The following is a 26,468-nucleotide window of genomic DNA, read 5'->3' as shown; positions in this document are numbered from 1 at the left end:
TTTTGATCCAAACCATCTTGATCGAAAACTGTTACATCAACAAAGGGCTCCACATGAATCTGTTATTGATTTTTGGTAGCACTTCCGTGATTTGCAGTTTCAAGCTCCGGGGAGCCAAATGAAGTTTTCTTCTCTTTGGGACCAGATCAAGTATTGGCTTAAGAGATGTGCCCATCCCAAGAGGAAGATTGATATCAAGCCTCACTCAACATTATTTATTGATGGAACTATGCAATCTCATGTGGGAGTGGGCACTGTCTCAAATCAACTGTCCACTTCCCTCTCATTCAACAACTCCACCACTGCCTAGTGATGTTGAGGATCATGCTCACACACCTGTTCATCCTTCACACTCTTCCAACATCACTCCACTCAATTTTCATGCAGATGTGGTTGTGATTCCGTTGAGTTCTCATATGCATTCTTTTCTTCAACCTCCATCTTTACACTCAGGTGTTCCTCTGGATGATGTTGTCTTGTGTTCATCCATTCCAAACTCATCACTTGTTGTGAATGAGGAACAACCCACTGACGAAGTTGGTGTTGCACAACCAACATGTGCTATCATTCATGAAGAGTATGAGTGTGAGCTTGAACATCATCACTTAGAAAAGGATGACTCCCTTCGGTACGAGCCTCCTCTATTCTTTCCTAACGTCTTTGGTGAGCATACCATCCATGATTTTGCATGTGTGTCTTCGTCCACGAGTACACCAATTCTTGATCACTCGCAGGACTCACCAGATGTTAGTATATCATTAAACAATGGAGTGGATAAGTTATTCATTGAAAATTCACTTGATCCTTCATCTCTCTTTTCCGGAAACACAAAGGATGAGTTCATCTCTTTTCATCCACCCATCTGTTTGATTCATCTGATCATGAGGATGCCGAAGAATTCATTGATTTTTTTTATCATGGTTGTCATGATCCATTTGATACTAATTTTTATCATGATCATGAATCTACTACAGTTGATATTACGAAGCCAGGGGTGTATGATGATCTACCTGATGATGAAGTTGAGACACCCAAGACTATTGAGGCACTTTAGCCTGAGCTGATGGCTATGTCGACCCCTCACTCTCTTGGGTTTAGTCTCACTTCTGATCATGAAACTGTTCAATCACACAAGGTAGCTCATCACTCATCTGTATGCATAGATCCATCTCACTCACAGATCACACTTCCTCCACTCGAATTGCATGATCCCATTTCTCATGTATTCGAGGAGTCTTACATTGCAAGCACTCGTTTGCAACTGAAGTTATCTTTGTTTCTTTCGTTTGCTTGCATGTCACAATCAAGAGTGTGCTTATGCTTCAAAGTTGCACATAGCATCAGACGACACCATGATAAGTCCACGAACCGCCCATGCACATGCACTCACTTATGTCCCATGGGCACTTTGAAACACGAAGTGTGGTTGTCTTCATTGTTATATATTTCTTTCTTGCTCGTTCACACCACTAGGTTGCTCACAGACAAATCCTTCACCAACATGGGTCTACCAATGCATCGATGGCTGCATTGGAAGTATCACTTCACGTTATCAGGCACATGCACATTAGTGTAGGAGTAGGAGTAGTGTTTTCTTTCAGTTGTTTGCTTGCATGGTTGTTTTCCTATATGATTTGTTTGCTTACTTGTTTACTTAGCTGCTTTTCTTTCACTTTCACTTATGCTTTTGCTTTTATTTGATGTTTGTTGGTTTGTTTGTTTCATTCATAGGTTAGCCTTGCATGAAGCCATGTATGACTCTTGAAGCGAGATAGGTAAAGTACAAGAGGACTTGTACAACTATCACTACTTGGTTATCTGTCATATTCCATTTGTATGATGAGCTTGTTACTCTTAGTCCTTGATACATCGAAGGAAAATATGTACTATTCAAAGTGAACCTTGGTGTAAACACAAAACTTGCATGCTAACTAGTGTTACCTTCTCTAGTCAATTGTTTTTGGGTTAACCCTTGTCAGCTCAGTCAAGTAGAGTAAGGTGAGGGGGAAAACCTTAACAGGCACGTTAGAGATACAATAAACTACTTCTCTGTTGGAACAACCTCCTCTGCTCTCAATAAGTTAGGATCCCTCTTCTGCCACTGAAATGAATAAGTGTTATGCACAGTGAAAATGAAAAATTAAAAGTCAAAAAATTCAAAATGAAAAATAAATAAGGCGAAAGAAGAGGAAGTCTTCCTGTGCGAGGAGGTGATGTAAGTAACTCCATCAGGGTACTGACCAGGCTCACTGGCAGTGAAGCCATCCTTGTGTTCCTATGTGACTCCACTAGGGTATTGTCTAGGCCTGCTGGCAGTGGAGCAACACCAGAGATGAAACTAAAACTCTGACGACTATACTGCTTGTGCACCTTTATACCCCACAACCCCAATCAAAAAAACTGTGTTGCATTGGCTTGGAATGTGGGTCAATCAACCAAGGGCTTGGAAAATGATATGTCTTACAATCAAGCTAGTGTGAAACCAATATGAGCTGACAACTGAACAATACTTCTGGAGGTGTTAGACATGCTTTTCACAAACAAGGTCTATGTAGAGATCAAGAGTTCTACAAGTGTGTTTCCAAGTGTTGTAGCGCTACAAACACCCTCCAAAATTTTGCCTTAGCCTGTTTTGGAGCCTCCCTACCAACCTTACACAACACTTTCTCATTCTTCATCAAGTACTCAAGATTTAGTGTTTTCCTCGCACAAAGTCAGCCTATCGATCACAATTGATCCATTCCCCTCACAAGCTGCTTACACAGACTTGGTCCAACTGCAGGCTGAGCAGCATCCCCTTGAAAATTTCACATTTCTAGAGGGTAGCCAGCCTTCCCTCTAGGAATTGCACAATCCTCTCTGATAGCTTGTTTTGCTCCAGGATTGCATGTTAGGGTCCAACCCTAACCCCCTTATTTATGTAATAGGGTCGAGTCATAGCTATAGTTAGTTAAAGAGTCAATAAAGCCTACATTAATAATTGTAATTGGTTGACTCGCATTTAAAGAAGGGACCACGGTTAGTTGCAAATGGGCCATGGTATTAGATAGATGGTATTAATAAGAACCATGGTACTAACCCATGGTATTTCATGTATGAATCCTATATAAAGGATAGGGACTCCCCATTGAAGAGTGTCATGTCTTATTTTGTAATCGAGCCCTATTCTATTGGAGGTTGCCCCCTCGAAGAGGCAAGTGAACATTGCTTTCCTTTCTAAATAATAAAATACATGTTCTTATTTTTTATTGTTCTATGTTCTAGGTTATATTTCTTCGCATATTTCGTATTCTAGTATCTTCTCGCAGGTCAAGAGCATAACAAGTGTTATCAGAGCACTTTCCAAGGCTGGTGGGAACTCCATTTTTAGCAGATTTTTTTTTTTTAGCTAGAGACATGTTCCGGCATCTTTAAACCACAGGATCTATCGTTGAGAACATAAACCTGAAGATTTGGGGAGGCAAGCACACAAGAAATACAAGAGGTGGTTAGGCTTGTTAGACTCCCTTGTAACCCCCATGGGTACCCCTTCAAGCTGTTGCACATCAGACAGAACCGCGCACAGACTATCTTCCACGTACCCTCTGGGTATATCGGAAGCCCCCTAGGCTCACCTGAAAACTCACTGTAGATAAACCATCGGCTGTCTTGATGCTACAGTACACCAAGAACAGCACTCAGGGAGATTACTCGTGCATACGATAGGGTAGTCGAGTAGTATGGCTAAGTGTATGGTTGATCCTCCTTAGTTAGTGCCCTGGAATATTGGGCCGAGTACCACTATTGGACCCTTATGTATATTGTGATTAGTAGCACCTGACACTCCTTGAGACCATAGTTCCCTTGTCTCTCTACAAAATCGCCCATAATCTTCTTTGCCAGATCAAATCTAGCAGGTTGGGTTCTATCGTAGCAGCAAAAATCATATCTGCGATTCAGATCTAGCAGCGTGGGTTCAATCACTGCCACATTCCTACTCACACTCAATAGTTGAGGATTTCACAGACAGATCAGACTATTTGTGCAGGGAGGCTTGTGGCTTCTATATGTTGGAGTGATTCTTGCAGGACATTGGTCAGGATTAACTTTTCTAAGAATTGGCTACTACAGTATTCCTAAGTAAGGAGTAAAACTCTGTTCGGAGTAAAAAATAAAAAATAAAAATAAGTCTGAGGCCCTCTCGGGACTCTTATAGGAGACTTAGCCCATAAGAATCTGGATGATGGGCTAAGCAAGGTGGTACCATTCAATTGTCAGCTTCAAATTTTTGGGTGGTCCCAATTTTTTTTTTCCAATAACGAAAAGTGCACCAGATCTGTGCATGGTACAAACTAGAGCTCAATCTATGGCCAATGAGAAGATAGACACCCTTGAACAAAAGTTGGATGAATTAATGAAGGAGATCTAGTCCTTAAGTTACGCAATCACAAAGGGCAAGTCGAGGTTACAATCAAAGGCATATGCTTTTAATGAAAACCATGAGGGTGAATATAACCATTCTCTTCACTTCTATGGAAACCACCAGCAGTCCCACCCTCGACCACCCAAGCTGGACATGTATAAATTTGATGGCTCTCATCTACCATATGGCTATCAAAAATGGAGTAATATTTCACATTGAATCACATCAGAGATGATGAGACTAAGCTAAGTGTGGGAAGCCTTTACTTGGACCAAGAAATATGGCAATGGTGGCAATGGCATCAACAATGCTATGCAAGGCCAATGACTTGGCAGATATTCTCAAAAGCCCTTTCTGATCACTTTGATCATGAATCTAACTTTTTAGGTCATCTTACTAAGCTCAAACAGATAGGCACAGTACAAGAAGATATTAAAGCCTTTGAAGAACTAGCATTCCACACAGGACATCTAGAAAATGAATTCTACTTTGAATGTTTTATCAGTGGTCTCAAAGATGACATACAAGCCGACGTCTAGATGCACCACCTAGTCACATGGCTAGTAGCTTGCACAACAGCTCATGAAGTAGAACGCATGTTAACGGCCCAGTCAACTCGTCCAAATTTCCTAGCCAAGGGACGCCCCAACCAGGCTCTGAGTACTACCCAAACACTAAAGGTCCAAAAGGTGTCACCAACGGAAATGGCGGAAAGAAGAAAGCAAGGATTGTGTTACTACTGTGATGAGAAATACTCCCTTGGGCATAAATGAAAGGAACCCAAATTCTTTCAAATTGATGTTACTGATCATAGTTCATCTGAGGAAGCCCCACCATTTGAGGGACCAGAGGAGGAAGGTGAGGACAACCAGCCGGACAATGAGCTCCTAGCTACACCAGAAGAACCAATTATCTCACTCCATGCTTTGGCAAGCATTTCTTCTCCCCAAACTCTCAAAATCAGAGGTTTTTATTAAACATTGCCCTGTAGTAGTCTTGATTGATAGTGGTAGTACGTATAACTTTATCCATCAAAGAGTTGCCAAAGCAATGCATTGTTTTGTCAGAGCAGTCTCTAATTTCCAGGTCCAAATCACTGATGGGGGGACAATGAAATGTGATGGCTGCTATGAAAATTTCAAACTTCATATGGGGGATTATCACCTAAAGACCATCATGTTTGCATCAACATGAGTGGGTGTGACATTGTCTTGGGTTCTAAATGGCTCTGCACACTTGGCCCAATCACAATGGATTTCTAGGAGTGATATATGAGCTTTAAGCAGAATGACCACATGCATACCCTTCGCAGACTCCGGGCAGGTGCTCCTTCTATCATCAGCTTGCATAGGATGGAAAAGTTGTTAAAAAAGGGCCACCATGGAGTTATAGGCCAATTTAATGCCATCTAGGCCTTCGAGCCCACATCTCTTCATTTTCATCCTAAGATGCAACAAGTCTTAAAAAACCATCTACAGGTATTTGACAAGCCTCATCAGCTTCCACCCTCAAGAGGGGAATATGATCATAGCATTACTTTGGTCCAAGGGCACAAACACCAAATGTGCACCCATATAGATATCCTTTTGCCCAAAAGAATGAAATTGAAAAAATCATCAAGGAACTCCTGGAAGCCGATGTCATTCGTCCTAGCATTAGTCCTTATTCATCGCCTGTGGTTATGGTGCTCAAGAAAGATGGGGAATGGCATATGTGTCTAGATTTCAGGGCCCTCAAAAAGCTGACAGTCAAAGATAAATTTCCCATCCTGGTTGTTGATGATTTGATGGATGATCTAAATGGGGCTCAATTCTTTACTAAGCTCAACCTTCGCTCGAGCTATCACCAAATTCGCATGAAATAAGTAGACATTCCAAAGACTGCTTTCAGAACTCATGAAGACCATTATGAATTCCTGGTCATCCCATTTAGTCTTTGTAATGCCCCATCCACTTTTCAGAGTCTCATGAATCAGCTGCTCAAAACATATCTCAAAAAATTTGTCCTTGTTTTCTTTGATGACATCCTCATCTACACCCTCACCTAGGAAAAACATCTTCAGCATGTAGACCTGCCCTTGCAACTGCTCCAAAAGCATAAATTATTTGGCAGATTTTCCAAGTGCTCTTTTGGAATGAAAGAAATCGAGTATTTGGGCCACATTATGGGGAGTGAAGGTGTCAGGTTGGATCCCAAAAATATCCAGGCAATGCAGGATTGGCCTCAACCAAAGACCTTGAAGAGTTTGAGAGGATTTTTGGGTCTCACCGGCTACTGTCGCAAATTTCTCTACAATTATGGTCGCATTGCTAGATCCCTCACTCACCTTCTCAAGAAAAATTCATTCCTCTGGAATGATGAAGTGCAACAGGCATTTCTAGCTCTCAAACATGCCATGTGTTCCACTCTCGTATTGTCACTACCCGACTTCACCAAATCTTTTGTGATTGAATATGATGCTTCAAGGACAGGGATTGGGGTTGTCTTAATGTAGGAAGGTCGACGCTTGGCCTTCACTAGCCAACAAATAAGTGGAACAAATTTGGGACAATCTACCTATGAGAAGGAGACGATGGCCATCTTACATGCAATGGATACCTAGCGACCATACTTATTGGGGTGGCGTTTTCAAATCCGCATAGACCATCAAAGCCTTAAATATTTTTTGGAGCAATGCCTATCCTCACCACAAAAAAATAAATGGCTAGCCAAAATGTTGGGATATGATTATGAGATAATTTACAAGAAAGGTGTGAAAATGTTGTAGCAGATTCTTTATCATGCCAATTTTAGGAGGAAAGCACCCTGCTAGCAATCTCTCTTCCCATTCCAAATTGGATTGAAGAGGCTCACGAGGAATATTTTTCACATCCTTCACTCTCCCAACTCATTAATAAATTGCAGGTAGATCCAAATTCCACAACAGGCTACTCTTGGTAGGAAGAAATTCTTCGCTGCAAGGACAAAGTAGTGATATCACCAACATCCACCCTCAAAAGTCGCAATTTGGCAGAGTTGCACTCATCTCCCATTGCAAGCCATTCATGCTTTCAAAAGACTTATGCTCGCACTCGACATTCATTCTTTTGGAAAAACATGAAAAAGGACATTCTTACTTTTGAGTGATGTGTTCAACACCACAAAGGAGAAATGGTCAAATCCCCAGGCACTTTACAGCCATTTCCCATCCTTGCCTCAATCTGGAGGGAGGTTTCTATGGATTTCATTACTAGTCTTCCAAAGTCAAGTGACAAGTCAGTCATCATGGTGGTTATGGACAGACTTTCTAAGTATGCTCATTTTTGTGCCCTACCCCACCCTTTTACACCCGCTTTGGTGGCTCATTCTTTCATGGACCAGATCTTCAAATTGCATGGCATGCCCACTTCCATTGTGTCTAATCATGACTCGATCTTCACTAGTAACTTTTGGAAGGAACTCTTCAAGCTACAAGGTACCCAACTACAACTCAGTACTTCCTATCATCCCTAAACAGATTGTCAAATTGAAGCAATCAATAAATGTTTAGAGACCTACCTCAGGTGTTTCACTTCAGAAAAGCAACATCTATGGGTACAATGGTTATCTCTAGCCAAATGGTGGTATAATACTAACTATCATGCCACCACCAAGATGACTCCATATGAAGCAGTTTATGGTCAACTCCCCCCTTCACCTACTTTTTATATCCCAGGATGCTCTAGGGTACAAGTAGTGGATCAACTCCTACAGAACCGTGCAACCATGCTTGCCCACCTCAAAGATAATCTCCATCAAGCTCAAAATTGCATGAAGCAATAGGCAGACCAACATCGTTCAGAGTGCACATTTCAAGAAGGGGATTAGGTATTCTTGAGGCTGCAACCATATAAGCAAACATCACTCAAAGACAAGGGTTGTCAGAAATTATCTCCAAAATTCTACGGACCGTATCAAATACTTCAGCGCATCGAAGAAGTAGCCTACAAGCTAGCCTTGCAACCCACTGCAAAAATCCATCTCATCTTCCATGTCTCATGCCTCTGGAAAGTGGTGGGAACAATTGTAGAATTCAAACCAATCTACTAGAATTGGATGAAGAAGGTTAAATCTGGCTCCAACCTACACAGGTTCTTGACACGCGAGAACAGCACCTACGCAACTGCACGATCAAGGAAGTCCCCATCAAGTGGAAAGACACCTCTCTAGAAGATGCGACCTAGGAACCAGCCACTATTCTTCAACAGTTTTCGCAGCTTTAGCCTTGAGGACAAGGCTATTTTTATGGAGGATGGCATGTTAGGGTCCAACCCTAACCCCCTTATTTATGTAATAGGGTCGATTCATAGTTATAGTTAGTTAAAGAGTCAATAAAGCCCATATTAATAATCGTAAGTGGTTGACCCACATTTAAAGAAGGGACCACAGTTAGTTGCAAATGGGCCATGGTATTAGATAGATGTTATTAATAAGAACCATGGTACTCACCCATGGTATTGCATGTATGAATCCTATATAAAGGATAGAGAATCCCCATTCAGGAGCGTCATGTCTTATTTTGTCCCCCCGAAGAGGCAAGTGAACATTGCTTTCCTTTCTGAATAACAAAACACATGCTGTTATTTCTCATTGTTTTGTGTTCTAGGTTATATTTCTTCGCATATTTTGTATTCTAGTATCTTCTCACAGGTCAAGAGAATAATATTGCACAATCCTACCAGCCATCCCTCCCAGCAGGATTTGTTCAACTTTCCTAGCAGCAGGCTATTCAACCCAATATTTCCGCAAATCTCAGCAATAGTCAACTACTCTACCCAAAAATTTCACAAACCTCCTAGGTAGTCAGCCTAGCTCCCAGCCAGGAATGCACATTTTACCCAAGTAGTTGAGCACTTACATGCATGGACAGTCTAGTTGACCAGTTCCACCTAAGACCGAGGAAACTTGACTTGCATGCATACATGACTTGATCTTCTCGAAATAATAAGAGACAACATGCAAAAGGAATCCCATGATTCAGGGAGATATTTTTAGCAGTTGGGGGTTACATGAAAAGTTGTTTTAGATGTTTCCCTCCAAGTGTCTCTTTTTCCTAGTTTTGTGGCATGCGTGTCATAAGACCAAACTTATTTATTCAACACATTAGAGCTCATTCATTCACATTGATTTTGGAGCTCTGACATCCCACAGCACCTCGAGGACTCTTTGACACATCTGGCTCAACTATTCATAGTTAAGTGGCCTCAACTTTTCTTTTTCATCATTTCTGTCACTTTTTGTGTATTCTTTTGTGTCAGTGTTGTTTCCTTGATTTCTTTGAATGCCTACTATCATTTACATATATTCTATCTTGTCCTAGCTTTGTTTCATTTTTCGTTGATATCTCACTGTTGTCGCATGTGTGAAACTATTTTGCACGGACATTCGCCCAATTGGAAAACTACCTCACTCACATGCATGTTCATATATCTTCTTATTCTTTCATTCATGTTTTACATGCACTTTTAATCACTTATGCTGTCACTTAGTGTTTGCATGCATTTCATTATCTTACTTTCTTTCAGTTTCCCGTCAGCAAGTCGGGCATTATGCAATCTGGGGAAGGAAAACTCACCTTCCTCTCCATATTTGCACATTATTGACTAGTGATGGCCTCTAGGACTATTTTATGCATTTCTATAGGATAGTGGCTTCTTGGCCCAAAAAATTAAGCAAATCTATCCCTGGGCCAGTAGTCCTTCCTAGCTGGAACTACGCATTGCGCAATTCCAACAGCTAGCCGCCTGACTCGATTGCACATTTCACATATCCAGCAGCCAATCCAAACTCCCAAATAGCCCAGATGGCCTTTTGCGTAGTCTTGATAGTCAATCACCCAGCCTCCTAGTGAAATTCATGCAATCTCACTCATCATTTCCCTAGGTATGTGTTGTGTTCTTCCCCGGATTTTCTTTGTTTTCGCTGACATATTTCTTGCCATGCATGTTTCTTATTTCCAAATCTTTTAGGTGTTCATCTGTCTCAATGGCTTCTAAGAGAACAGTATCTCAAGACACTAATGGTATTGTAGTTGGAGAAGTAATTGAGCAGGTGTACTCTAGTCTACCGATATATGAAGATACAAAGTTGTATCTAGACAATGACATCAAACTAAAATGGGAAGAGGTTAATGAAGAATTCACAGACACTTTCGGGGAAGACCTTGAATACTTTCAGGTGTATGTGAACATTCACAAGTCCATCTTGTACTAGATTACATGCTGATAGCCCGCTTTCCCATGTGCGGACATCATTCACTCGATCGTTTCTCACATTGACCACGAGATGATGACCTTGAGCAGTGTAAGTGGGACTAAGCTTGCAACCTTCTGGGCACAGGATTAAGATGAGATGTATCAGATTCTTGAGCCCATGACTGTCATGATCCCTCCAGTCAGCTTTCCCAATAGCAGAGCTCAGTCCAAAGACATTATGAAGGATTGGGTAAAGGAGTCAGCTTGCTTCAGGATAACACCCAACCGGATCTACAAGACAAAAATATTGTGAAAGGCGTACCAATACTTGGTCATATTCTCATGTTGACTAAGTGGCCAAGAAAGCACTGAAACCTTTCCTTAGAGCTGGGTGGTCGCACTGGATTAACTGGCTAGGGAAGGAAGACCATGCAACTGGTATGGCATGCTAGCTCACCAGTTGAAGGAACAAGCTAGGAAGGCTCGATAGTCACCCAATGGTATGCATGCAAAGATTTAGATGTCCACTTACATTATAGATGCAGTCTGTGCCTGAGATGAGTTCCTGGGCTTAGAGTGGGCATGGTCGCCAATGAAGACTGTTGTGAACACGTATTTCAAGATGTTGTCCCAATGCAGCTTCAGAGGAGTGATCATACGGTTGTCTGACCATTTTTTCACCCCAGTGTACAGGTTCATATTCGAACAGGATCCACCCTGCATGTCAGAGGAAGTGATGAAGGCAATGCTAGGCATTATAGATTGGTATGCCTCACCATCTATCACATTCATCCGAGTGCTCAGTGCGAAGAAGTCTCCAGATGTTTTGCAAAAGTTTGCCTTCGACATGCTTGTCATGCAGGAAGTAGCATACCACATCTCGGCACGATTGACAGCTATATTGCAACGGAAGAAGAAGGCACCTTGGCCCGATCTTCCATTACGGATTGGGTTATATGAGATATAGAGTATCAAGAAAGATAATGTCGAAGAAGAGTAGATGAGGAAGTATCCTTTCGACCTCCGAAGCTTCAACCCGTATGACCCACATTGCATTTTGAATGATCACTGTGCGAGAGTTCAGTTTAACTAGATCCATGGGGCATGTCATTGGGCCAAGGAGGACTCATGGAGATACTATTGCAATTCCTCTAGACCCAATGAACAGGTTAGATTCGTCATAGAGTGGTTAGCAAAGCATCATGAAGCAGCATCATGGAGAGCACCAATAGTAGCAGTAGTAGCAGAGGCAGTAGAGCCAAGCATACATGTGCATGACAAAGGGAAGAGGAAGATTGTCGACTGCATGGAGGAAGAGAAAAGATGCAAGTTTCGAGTAGATCCACTTGTAGAACAAGAAGCTATGGCTATTCAAGCGAAGAGGGAGCAGCATGTCAAGAAAATCGTGAAAAGGTAGAGGGATAAGAAGAGAATAGAAGAAGCAGAAAAGGAGTTGCATGAGCCAAGGGAGCAACTCCGGAAAGAACAAGAGTTGCACCAACAGGAGCAGGAAGTGCAGTAGCAACATATTCAGCAAGAAGCACATCATGTGAAACTAGACGAAGTAGTGCCCATACAAGTAGTTGATTCACCTGAACAACTGGCATCAGGTGAATAGGGTGAACCATCACAAGGGCAAGACTTTTCTCATGAGATAGAATAGGCGCTTGAACAATTGGATGTAGACATGGAGCAGCAGGAGTTGGAATAGGATACCGACCTCATGCCTCAACACAAAGAGGTTGACTCACCTGCTTCATTGCATCTTGATGATGAGAAATTCCCGAATGACCAAGGAGGCACTGAGATCCTTGGTGGTCAACTAGAAGCAAAGATGCACAACATCTCCTTTGACAAATATCATCACAGAGTTGTGTAGTCTCAGAGATTACTGACTCCGAAGGACCAAACATCCCCTATGCAATTTGAAGAGAAAGTGATCGTGACTGATGTGCACAAGCATCCAACTTCTTTGGCTGATGCAACTAGAGTGTATGCCGAAGCCACTAGCTCAAGTGTTTGTTTTCTCATATCTGAGAATGAGCGAATGGTGAAGGAAATACAGGTGGCCAAGCAGGGAGGAGACTTGGTGACAATGTCCACCCGAGCTAAACTAAAGAAGGAAATACTAGATGAAGTATTGTCCGTGGACAAAGTTATGTGAGCATTTTACTCCAAGTTTGGCACCATGCATCAAGCAGTCGTTCATCTCCACAAATGGCAGCAGCAATGTGCGAGAAGATAAGGCATCTTCAAGAACATACATATTGTTTTTGATAACATTCAAGTATGGACAATCAAGTACAAGGGAGCCCCGCTTCACTTTCCTAAGATGATGAAGGCCAATGCGGTCGAGCTACAAGCATGTATCCTAAGTCAGATCTAGAACTATGAAGACCTACCTCAACTCATCACTAGCATACGTGCTTCCCATGCATGAGTATTCAAATGCATGGATGTTATAGTGCACACTCATGCGATCCCATCACTTGGGACTCTCACCCAGGCGAAGACCAAAAAGCAGGTCCAATAGGAGCTTGACTCATACTTCGACATGTTGATGTGCACCACCACCAACCAAGACTTGCCTATCAGTGCAGACATCATGCACAAGTACATTGTTGGTCTGTCCACACTTAAGACAATGATGCACATGCTCACAGACAAGTTGGATAAAGGAACCTGAGCAGTGTACCCAGACGTTATGGAGGCAAGGTTTAGGTTTCAGACGGATGTCACAGAAGAACACAGAGACACTCTCAAGGACTACCAATCTTGGCATCAATATGTCACCATTGATTAGCATGAGGATGTTAAGAAGTTGGACTTCTATGGTTGTCTAATTCCGAATGATGTCTAGTTTGGTTGGTCCAAGCCATTTTTCACATGGGTACATGTTCATTGTAATGTTAAGTCATGTCAAGTGTAAGTCAAGTGTCAAGAGTGGATGTAATGGTCATAAAGTAGGTGAAGATTCATGAGGGTAGCTGAATGGTCACAAAGGGGAATGTCAAGGGTCACCCCATCCTTTGCTATAAATAGTCCCTCATAACTCATTGTATAGGCTTTTGGTCAACCAATATTCTACTAAGACTATCTTGAAGAAGGCTTGGACAGTATTGTAACGCACCTTGGCTTCTCCACTACACGGAGCTAGTACATCTGTTTGGAGGAGCAGGTGAATGTGGCTGTAACATTCCACTGTTGGTGATAGAAAGTTTACATGGATGCATTGTATGATTGTGACTTACACTTCTTTATATAATAAGAGCCAACACATTTTCATGCATATGTTGTTATTTTAGTTGGACTGCTCTAGTTTCTTTAATGATATATGGTGTTTAACTTACATACTTGTGTATGAACTGATTCACATGAAATTATATGAATCCTTTTGTTAATGTGTTGCATATGTTGTTAATGTTGTCACCTTCCATGTCGACTTCTCTACCAGAAATCAGATAGACATTTCACTTGAACCTTGCCATAATAACCGTCGCACGCGTCTCAGACTAATCCGTGAGTGTTGTACGTGTTATCTTACCTTGTATGATGTGACTAATGTATCCAAGTGGACTGATCTTCCAGAAGTTGTGCATGTCCTTTTTGTTGTTTGTTCCTGGCCAAGTTGGGACTGATCCCTTTCAACCTAGAACTCACCTTCATCTCCTTCCCCCTTCTAAGTGTTGGAAGCTCTCATACACATTCCTTGACTCACTACATTAGTCACACCCTTACTGCTAATGGAGTTATTCTACTTGCCTCTATGCGACATCGCGATCAAGACATTACCTTACCACCCACTGCTGGGACTCCTACACCAAACAATCTAAGGTCTAATTCGGACTTCTTACTGGGTAGATCCCTTTAACATGTTGTTAGGTCCAACACTGTCAACAGGCACACATCTTTGGATCAATAAAATCTTCATCAATCTGCATTGCAAGTAAGTTTTTCCAGTTGAATCTATTGATTTCCTTTCATGGTTTCCTTGCCGATATTTCTTTTCTTGTTGGCGTCTCTATTCAATGTTACCTATACAAGTGTTTATCTCTTGTCACAAGCTAAAACTCTGCATGTTCCTTATCTCTTCACATTCTAATCATGATCGTGACAACATCCATAAAAGCTTCTAGATATTTCTTTTGTTCATCTCCATCATGAAATCTTGCTTGTAGACTTGTCCTTGAGGTTTCCTCTGGCAGAGCACACTTCTAGAACCCAAAGTCTGATCAACTCAGAAAGCTACAACCAAATTATAAAATTTTACCTTTTGAGTTCACTCCTTCATCACGAAGAACTATGCCCTCCTTGAGCACATGAGCGCACCCCGAAGGCTTGAATGTTTTACCTTCATGTCTTCGGCATGCACCAGTGCAACCTCCTTGTCCTTGAGTGCATGAGTGTACCTTGAATGCTTGAATTTTTTCCCTTCATCCCATCAGCATGCACCAGTGTGCCCTCCTTGAACTTGAGTGGATGAGAGTACCTTGAAGTCCCGAAGCTTCATTCCTTTGTCTCTTCAGATTGTGCCAGTGCACCCTCTTTGTCTCTTTGAGAGCATGAGCACAACATGAAGGCCTCAAGGCCTAAAGACTCTTTTATTCATCTCTTTGGAGTGCACCCTTGTAACCTTGAGGTTTTCCTTTTCTTTCTTGAGCACATGAGTGCATTATGAAGCCTTGAATGACCCTTGGAACCCCTTCATGCTTTGAAAGTGTCCCCTCCTTGTTTGCATGTAGATTTTAAACCCATGCATGTAACTATATGCTATTGGTAATATATTTAAATTCTTAGTTACATTTAATGTCTCTTTGACTATGATTTGCTAAGATATTGCTGCACTAGTTAGAATATTTCATAAAGCTAATCTTGTCATCATAGGTATGATTTCAAAAATAGGTGTTTGAGTTGCGAGTATTGTCACTTTTTCTTCATCTGCTTTAGTTGAGCCTCCCACTACACGTAAAGTGGCCTCCAAAGAAGCCTCAGAAGAAATCACTAAGGAAGTAGTTAAAGTAACAAAGCCTGCATTCCCATATCTGTAGACACACAATGCTTCATAGATAATTGTACTGAGGTCACATGAAGCGGCATAAATGACACATTCATGCAGAAACAATTTAATGCGAACTTGGAGGACTTGGAAGTATATATCAATATCAAGTGGTCCATAATACACAAGGTCACATGCAGATTCCCAGTCATCCCCGATGTGGAATTGATTGAGTGGATTATTACACACATTGATGACTCTCATCTTGTGCTTCATTGTAACAACCTTGGTTAAAAATTCATGTAAAAAATATAAGACCAAGGTCATGGTACATGTATTCCAAGCTGAATGTTGGGAAAAACATCCTAGTGGGTGCCCATTTCGGTTATAATGGCTAAAGGAAATTGGAAAAGGAAATGGAAAAGGATTTGAAAAGGCAACATGAAATTAATTAGAATTTTATTTATGAAAAATAAATGAAATTATGAGAAAAGGAAGGTGAAAGGTCACAGGTTGCATGTGAGGATGAAATTGAAGGAAAATAATGGAAAATGAAGAAAATAGAGGCCTCATTAATAAAAAGGCTTATGAGGATCAGTTCACAATATTTTTTGGACAATTTTTTGGTGGAGCTCTCTTTCCATTATCTCTCTCACACACTTAGAGAATTCTTGGAGCACTCTAGCATCGGATCAATGAAAGTAAGGGAAGGACAAAGAAGGCAAATGGAAGCAAAGATCAAGCAAGGAAGAGCATAATCAAGCAGCTACAATGGGATTACTTGCAAGTATTGACTTGCATGTGTGATTTCCTTGCTAGATTTGGCATGGTACATGCATGTGTGTATTTGGTTCTCTTATTGTCATTGGCATGGGTTTCTCCAGGTTTGATAGTAATTTTCAACCTTGCCTTGCCATTTCTAGATAGCCATGGTGTGATGGGTTCTCTTTTATTTGGTTAAGGTGGATTGCCCAATGGTTTTGAAACTAAGGTGGTCTCTGAAGAAGAACACAAGGCCTAGGAATCCTTGGACCAGAGAAGGTGGGATTGTGGTAAAGCTAGATTTTATGTACCTTAGTCGACCTAGGAATCCTTGACCAGTGAATGGTGGGATATATAGTAAATACTACAAGTGTGTGCCCTCAATCGGGCCTAGGAATCCTCGACCGGTGAATGGAGGGATATACGATCAAGCATAGAGGGTGGAGACTTGATTAAGCCTAGGAATCCTCAACCGGTGAATTACATGATATAATGTAAAGCCTAGACACTAGGAGATAGGAAAATTCCTCGTGGTGTAGGTGGAGAGATTCAGAGGAATTCATGATTGTTTAGGTCCTAGTGATATGGTGGAGATTGTAGTAAATCCCGAGGAGACTAGGATTGGTTTTGCTGCAATTCCCACATTCCGTTAGGGGAATTTTGAGGTCTAAAATGGGCCTCCTAAGGAAATTATAAAATAATAGTGGAAATAATAAAATCAGATTAGATTACATCATCAAATTTTAGAGGAAAAAAAATCAACTCGTATTTTCAACTTATCTCCCTATGGGTTTACTCAAATTTTGAGCAGAAACACTCGTTGGATGAAAAAATTGATTCCCCATTCATGGAGTACTCATGTTGCATACTTTTGATGGACCCTACTACACAAAAAATGAGAAATACATTAAAAACATGATTGCAATCACGTTTTTTCATGTATTTCTCAGTTTTTGCATAGCAAGATCTATCGAAAGTATGCAACATGGGTACTTCTTAGATGAGGAATTAAATTTTTCATCCAACGAGTACTCCCGCTCAAAATTTGAGTAAAAACTTAGGGAGATAAGTTAAAAATACGAGTTGGAAAAGTCGTTTTACTATTTTATTATTTTTTAATATTTTTACCTTTTTACTCTAAATATGGTGAAAAATCCCCCATGGTTGACATCATCATCTTGAATCCTATTAGTTCTTATAAAGTTTATTTTGGTTGTACATTTTTCTTAGGAGGTCCATTTTGGACCTCAAAAGTTCCCTAAGGATGCTTGGAATATGGCAAGGAGGTGATTGGCTAAAAGAAAGATTTGGTTCAACCCAATATATGTTCAGGTGGTTCTTGGAAGTACTAGCCCTGGTTAGCTTATTAATAATTAATAAGTTTTATTTATCCTTGGTATTTCATGTTGTTATAGACATATTTGGGCACTGCAACCCCAATCACATATGTCCATAAAACAAGGGCTTCTAAGTCCCTAAAAGCATTGTTTCATACCCTAAAGGAGCAAGGTCAGCTGATTACATCATCTCCTAGAAGTTCTCCCTAAAAAACTACTAAAAACTGTTCAAAATTGGACCATACAGACTTCTCAGTGCTAAGGGTGTGATGCATCTCACCTGCCACATGCAAAAAGTGCGATGCATACTGAAAAGCCCTTTTGTGGTGTGCGATGAGTGAGAGCAGACAAATGGCAGAAGCAGTTGCCTAGGTGGAAACCCACAAAATCTTCTAGAAGCTACCCGTTTGACACTTGCCTCTCTGAATTCACCTAGGGATGAGTAAGAGATCATGAATCTCCAAGTGGAACTAAGAACTCTTAGAGAGAGGACACTAATCAAAATCCCAAAAGCTGACTCACCCACCTGCAAACATCTATATCTGGATCCCTCATCCCAGAGATCCAAAGGATGGAATTTGGTATTTTGCAAGGAAGTGTTGTTGGCTTCTCTGTGCCACGTTGTTGGGTGATCTAATCTTTTCATAAGGTGAAGAAGGGCTTTCATGTTGGGAGGATGGCGCTGGGTCAGACCAATGGGTTGTAATTCTCTCCTCTACTCTTTCTATCAATAAAGTTATTTGAGTTTTCGTCCATATTCTTGTATGTCTGAGTTGATATATGCATTTGTATGGTCAATATATATCTGATCCTATATTTTTTATGATTGTAGATCTCTATGCTTTGATGGTATTATGCCGCTTTGACTCTACAGGTGTTCTTTGAAGCAGGACAAGCGAGGAAGGAGTGGCAAAGATCTGTCAATGGGGAGAGGAAACAAGCAAGGAGCCAAGCGAAAGACTAAGGTTGGTACTCTCTGCTTCTCTCTCATCTATCTGTCATAAAGGAAAACAAAAGTGACTTTAGTTTGTTTGTTTCTAAGATAGCTACCCGTCTTAGTGGGACTAGCAACTCTAAATGGACACTAGTTTCCCAATAACAAAATGGCGACTCCACTGGGGAGCGAATAGCTTGTTTTCTTGTTTATATTTGTTTTCTTTATAAACTACAGATGAAGCCTGAAGTCAAGCCAGCTAGCCTTCAAACTGCTTTTTCTATGCAACTGCAAAGTAGATCAATGTTGCTTCAGTCCATCTCCAGGTTTTGTTTATAAACTAAACAACTGATTTGCAAACATCGTAATTTCCCTGGTGGTGGCTCAAGTAACCTCATTAGATCAGCCCCTGTACTTTGCATTTACTGACTATCATTAGCTTAGCCTAAATCCCTTAACTAAGCTGTAAATTGTGACCAAAAACCAAGTGAAAGTCTCGTCCCTGGACCATCACACTGTCTCCTCTTGACAGTCTTGATGCATTGCACCTCCCGTGTGTAGTAGGTGAGATGCATCCCTGTTTCCCTGTGTTACAACTGCGATGATCGGATAAGACTATTTCTGCCTCTAGATTTTGGTTTTTCTTCATTCTCTTCAGCTTTATTCAGGAGTTTTGCTATCTGTGACCAGCATACCATTGTTGAAACTCCCTTCCTTTTCATTATTCATCCTCCATTGTACAAAGAATTGTGGACATTTTTTTATGTATTTTTCGCTATTTACAGTTCTCTTTTACAAAAAAGTAGCTTAATTGAATTGTTGTCTTTTGATTTGAAAGTGTCGCAAGTGTCATTTTCAGTCAAAGAAAAGAATCCTACTCTTTTTGATGGTCGATTACACTATTACTCTTATATTTGATTTGAATTAATAGTATTTCAAGTGTCGAAAGCAGTTTTCAAATGAAAGTTGAAAGTGTCACTCTTAGCCTTCCCTTCATTTTTTTAAATTCGAAATCGCAAAGTGTCGTCTTAGCCTTCCTTTCATTTTTTGAATTCAAAATCGCAAAGTAGTCTTCCTTTCATTTTTGAATTCAAAATCACAAAGTATTGTATTAGTCTTCCTCTCATTTTTTGAATTTGAAATCGCAAAGCGTCATCTTCGTCTTCCTTTCATCTTTTGAAAATAAAATTGTTAGTACTGTCACTTTGAAAAGATAATTCATATTTGTACTTAGCATTCTTTTTGTCATTCACACATTAAGAAAGTAGAAAACAAATACGTGCATGTGCATTTTCATTTAGACTACTTGTTGATTTTGATTTAGGACAGTGCATCTAGTGTGTTCTCTCTACTCTATGTTGAAATAATTTCACTTCTCTTTCCTTAGTAGCTAGGATTTTCATTGCAAAAAGAAGAGTAAACGACTATTTATAATCTTAGATTGCATATTTAGGATTTGTATATCTACATCACACAGTGAACCTTAAAGGCAAACTTCTTAAGAAAGATCAACTGTAAAATGAATTCAATGAACATAAAAATGCTTTGGAACCTAACGCACAACATTTATAAGTCTAGGCTAGAGAGGTATTCCGGCGTCATAAAACCTGGTAACTATCACTTTCATCGTAGGTTGGGTGAATCCTCCTCTTTGAGACGACAAGTGCCAGTACAGACTTGCGCTCCCACATACCGTCGAGTATATATTGGGAGACCACAATAGGCTATATCCTTTATCCTTAGGAAGCCGTGTCTATCGCCCTATTGATCACAATGCACTGAACACAACATTTGGGAAGATTGACTACCGTACCATAAAAAGTATTCTGTAGTTTTGTGATTGGTTTGTTAATCCTTCTATCTAGATTTCCAAAGTAGTCTTTTTTGTTCCTTTTCAGACTCCTTAAAAAAAAAGGTCCATCTGAGCACTTGTCACTTTAGGCTCATTAAAAATCAAAGGCAACTAGGTTCATCTTTAGCTTTTTCTTGAATCTTAAAGATTGAAAAAGAAAGTTGTGTCAAAGCGTCATAAAATTTATTTTAATCAGAATAACGTCACTGTTCCCTCGTTGGTCTTAGGTTGAGAAAATGGAGTTCGCCAATCAATGGTTTCCCCTCAGGGGAAATCCTAGTCCTTTCTCCTCTTGGGGAGATGTTGGTGCACCTCATATGGCCACATTGTCCCTTCCAGGACTGACAATTTTCCTACCAATATGGCTCTTCTCGACCTCTGGCGTTCAAAGCACCGTGATTCCTAAGCAATCAAATCAGCAACCGGATGATACTGAAGTTACCCTCCAACCTTCTACTTCGTTTATTTCTCCCTCTCCTTCTTCCTCTTCACTTGGTAAAGTTGGTAAAACTAAAAACCAAGTAACTGAGAAGAAGAAGAAAGAGAAGGAGAAGAAGAAGAAGAAGCCAACGGGGAAATGACGCAACCTTGCATCATCTGGCGAAAATCCACACGCTGCACCATACAAACCAAAATCTCTGTGTGTCATTTTCAAAGGAGACCACTATCATCGAGATTGTCCTTGCATCCCATGGATCTTAAGGGACTCGTCTCCCTGCTTGCACAATCCAGTGTCGTCAACCTCTGATGATCATGTTGAAAGTACATCGTCAACTAGTGAAAACGAAGTCGCTGGACAAAAAGGAAGATCTAAAATTCCTTGTAGACTATGTGAAGGCGATCATGCCATCCACCATTATCCCTTCCTAGATGAAGCTAAAAAAGTCTTGGATAACTGTCCTACTTCACCGCTGCAGCCTCCTCCTGGATACAAGAAACTCTTGCCGAGTCCATCGCTAGTTGAAAATCTGACTGACACACCTTTGTGGTTGGTCAAAGCATCTATCATTGAAGATAAACCCTTTGAGTCCACACTAGACCAAAGTCAATAGGTCGAGATGGCAGTCGACCCAGTCTTGTCTTCAGAAGGTCTACCTTCAGATGATACAGTCACCAAAGAGAATGAGAACGACACCATTCAAATTCTCTTCATAAACACAGACTTCGATGAACATGGGGGAAATATACTCATTCCTTTACCACGGGAAGGAAGTTCATCAGAGATGTATCCTGCTGTTTATTCGGTCCCACCTCCAAGCAACATAATCGTTTCCTTCGATTGGAATCTACTAGGCAAACCTCGCCTACCATATAATGTACCATTCTGAATCATAGTACAAGCTTACAGAATGGTCATGGTCAGTACTATCATAAACGAAGGGGCTTCTGTGAGTATCCTTTCCTCAACTGCTTGGAAATCGCTTGGTTTGCCATCGCTTCATCTTGATATGCGAAATCTAACAGGCTTCAACAAAGGAACCAGTCAACTGTTAGGGATCCTTCCAAATTTGCCTATAACTTTGAGAAGGAAAACCGTTTATCTGAATGTGATGGTAGTCCAAGGACCTTTAGATTACAATCTACTCCTTGGGTGTGACTACATTTATAGCATGGGAGCCATTGTCTCCTCACTCTTTCAAGTGATGTGTTTTCCGCATGAAGGCAGAGTGGTCTAGCTCGTAGACCATCTTTCATTCCCCGGCTCACACATAGCTAATAGTCAAATGCCATCCCTAACTGGTCTTTTTGCGCAAGGAATATCTCATCAATCTCCAATCCATCCACTTGATGAGCGCGAGTAATTCGGTGATTGTGACTGAAACCTAGGGGGCATCGCCCTGGTCTGCTTCGGCAGGAAAACCCAGTTATAAGGTAGGTTTTTGCATTGGAATATAACTAGTCTGACGCACCCGTCCGTTTAGGAAAATGGGATTAGATTGGAATAAGATTCCTCCGTCAGAAGGTATGCCTTTCCCGATAGAGCAAGTGTTTTATCTACAAATTGAATGGTAACCTGGAAACTCTACTTCATTATACTTGGTGGCATGCAAACCTTTTTGCATGCAAGTGAAAAGCGGCCAACGTAACTCTAACCTCATAGTTTTTACTAACTTCAACTGCTTAAGTTAGGTGATTGGTCTATTCAACTATTCACCTTTGCTGAGACCAACGGAAACGATAAAGTAAAGGATATGTTTCCCACCGAGAAGCTATCCTACCTAACCTTAGTAGTTCTTTAACCCCTAGGACAGTAGTTGGTCATTCCTAGCTTGCATAATGAAAGGATCTGGAGCAAAGTTTCGAATGGGGCAAGCTCCCTAAAAAATGAATCGATGAGACATCCTTATTATACAACTGGCACGAGCAGTTTTACACGAAGTTCAAGCTCGTTAAAAAATAAACCTAGCAATGAGCATATGTTCCACTAGTGTTTAAGCTCATTAAAAAATGAACCCACCTTCAGTAAATAACCATTGCGGTCGCATTATCATCATCTTTTGAGCCTTGGTCGTGTTCTTACCATCACCTCCACTCTATTTTAGCCGATCATAAACCTCCATTTGATTGTTTACCCCTTTTGAGGAATAGCTGCGACGAGTGATTCTATTAGCCACCTTCTTTACACTGCCATGACTGAAGAGTTCCAACCCTCACTTGGAACTAGCCGCTACCCGAAAACATCACTCGTTCCTCAAAAAACAAGTCTCCTTTAAGCTCTTTTCATCTGACTCGTAAAATATGAAAAGATTGCCAAGCAATTGGCCTCTCCAACTCGTTAAAGCGACCGGAAGTGTTATCCCTCCTCTACACTTTAATCTTTTTTGACCTGAGGGATTATTACACAAAAAGATCAAGCGCTTGTCTTGTTCGGCTCATTAAGACTATCGAAAACTCATCCCTTTCATATTATTTTACACTTTTTTAGACTTAAGTGATTACATGACGAAAAAGGAATACTAGAGTTGCCTTTTTGTCCTTTTTCAGACTCTCTAAAAATGAAAAGGACCGAGTTATCTTTGTCGTTAAACTCGTTAAAACCAATAGCGATAAACTTGTCCATGCAGGCAAGAACGAGTTTCACTGTTGCTAGGCTCATTAAAACATAATGACAGGTTTGCCCGAAGGGAAAATTATAGAACAAGCATATGTTATCCTCCTCAAGATTGACAAAAATAAAGAGGTACTGGTCAAAAATGACTAGGGAAAAATTGGGAAGAAAACTTGAAAAAACTTTATTGGTAGCAAGTCGCTCTTGAACATGATACTTTCACTCTATCACCATGATTGAGTCGGGTTGGGTTATTCCATTCACCAGTCATATTACCATTGGTCCACCATACCATCCATTTCAGTGTCACCGATATTTTCAAGAGAAGTCGCTCAGAGAATTCACCAACCCAGCTTGTGTCTCATCCATTTCAATACCTTCACGCTTCATTCTTTCATGACCGCCACCCTGAACCCTGTATCATCAAATTGTTTTCACCTCCACAAAATCATTTGCTCCATTTGGTGTCATAGATGTTGGATTCATTAATTCCCTCCTACGACGGGTCACTTCTTGTCAACATCAGCTCATTATCCAAGAAGTTGACTTAGGAACAACCCCTTTCAGTACTTTGAAGCTTACATGCCTCAATGGCAAGTTTCTCACTTTCAGCGATATGTTTACATAAATAGCCTTTGACCAAAAGATTTTGCGTGGTGTTCGACATCGACTCATGTATTCACACCACGTGAATTGTACTACAGTACCTTGAGGGTCATTATCATTATCGGTGATTCTTCTCGCGCCTGTTAATACCTTACATCATTGGCTGGTAATCAGGCGATATCTTTTCATGTTTGATGCCAGAACATCTTTTCACATGGACCGACTTGTACTTCAGGCAAAGATTGAACGAGTTTTGAAGACCCTGGACCTAGTTTCATCCATCTGGGCTGTGATATATTCAGGAAAATAAAGACATCAAATGTACATCATTGCTGTACAGATAATCATCCAAGCCGAAGGATGATGGCTCTACCAGAATCATCAGTCTACCACACAGACGGTTGTCTGTCCTATGTACATGAAAATGAATTTATAAAGCTAAGCATGGGAATGCCTGCCTCAGCTAGATCATGAAAATATTATGAAGATAATGTATTGTATTGTATCTTATTACAGGTCTCCTTCCAGTTCGAAAAACCTCGAATCCTCATGATAAAGAATTTCACCCGACATCAAAAGGATTTACGACCTCATTCTTTAGGGGGCAACTGTTATAGACATATTTGGGCACTGAAACCCCAATCACATATGTCCATAAACCAAGGGCTTCCAAGTCCCTAAAGGTGTTGTTTCATACCCTAAAGGAGCAAGGTCAATTGATTACATCATCTCTCAGAAGTTCTCCCTGAAAAGCTACTCAGAACTGGTCAAAATTGGACCATACAGACTACTCAGTGCTAAGGGTGCGATGCATCTCACCTACCACATGCAAAAAGTGCAATGCATACTGAAAAGCCCTTCTGTGGGGTGCGATGAGTGAGAGCAGACAAATGGCAGAAGTAGTTGGCTAGGTGGAAACCCAGAGAATATTCTAGAAGATGCCCATTTGACACTTGCCTCTCTGAATTCGCCAAGGGATGAGTAAGAGATCATGAATCTCCAAGTGGAACCAAGAACTATTAGAGAGGACACTAATCAAAATCCCAGAAGCTAACTCACCCACCTGCAAACATCTATATATGGATCTCTCATCCCAGAGATCCGAAGGCTGGAATTTGGTATTTTTCAAGGAAGTGTTGTTGGTTTCTCTGTGCCACATTGTTGGGTGATCTAAGCTTTTCATGAGGTGAAGAAGGGCTTTCATGTTGGGAGGATGGCACTGGGTCAGATCAATGGGTTGTAATCCTCTCTTCTACTCTTTCTATCAATAAAGCTATTTGAGTTTTCCTCCAAATTCTTGTATGTCTGAGTTGATATATGCATTTGTATGGTCAATATATATCTGATCCTATATTGTTTATGATTGTAGATCTCTATGTTTTGATGGTATTATGCTACTTTGACTCTACAGGTGTTCTTTGAAGCATGACAAGCGAGGAAGGAGAGGCAAAGATCTGTCAAAGGGGAGAGGAAACAAGCAAGGAGCCAAGTGAAATACTGAGGTTGGTACTCTCTGCTTGTCTCTCATCTATCTCTCATAAAGGAAAACACAAGTGACTTTAGATTGTTTGTTTCTAAGATAGTTACCCATCTTAGTGGGACTAGGAACTCTGAATGGACACTAGTTTTCCCAATAACACATGTGTATATGTACTTGTTCATATGTGATTTTTATTGTTGTTGCATCCTTGTTATTTCTGTTGGTTATATGTTGGTTATGAGTGTTTTATGACAAACTTGATGTATGGATCTTATCATGTTTTGATTAACAAAAGAATGAACCATGAATATGTGACCTAATAGATGATAATGCAACTATTGTGATCAGAGAACAATGCTTATTTATGAATCTCATCTAAGTATGAGACCCCTATGCTTAGATCTATTGTTATGACCTATAGATTACATATTTATGACATGTTTGACAAAATTCTTGTCATGGCTAATAGCCGCTAGATCAAGTACTTTTACCAATGATTGCAATAGTAACCATTTTCCATTTGTATTTTTCATTTCTAATTTCATGAAGTTTTGGGCAGTGGAGTGAGACCTAGCTTTGAAAAAGTAGCTCAGAATCTAGGGTTGCTGACTCAAAACTGCCTAACAAAGTCCACAGTCGTTGTCATGCCTTGTTGTGAGAGCGATTTGAAGTCCTCATTCACATGCATGGAGTTTTATGGGAGTGATTGAGGGTCCAGATTAGAAAAATGACAAGTTGTCTCAGGGGTTAAGCACCTTGAAGGGTTGGTTGCCTCTTGAAGGGTTTATAGATCCTGAGGAAGGTTAGATTGGTTTGGTTTTGCCGGTTCCACTTCCTT

Source organism: Pinus tabuliformis, chromosome Q (assembly GCF_031772625.1).
Source record: "Pinus tabuliformis cultivar Carrire ecotype Pingquan chromosome Q, CPIR1, whole genome shotgun sequence".
Taxonomy (NCBI): Eukaryota; Viridiplantae; Streptophyta; class Pinopsida; order Pinales; family Pinaceae; genus Pinus; species Pinus tabuliformis.
The sequence above is the reverse complement of the archived record's forward strand: the minus strand, read 5'-3'. Positions refer to the sequence as shown.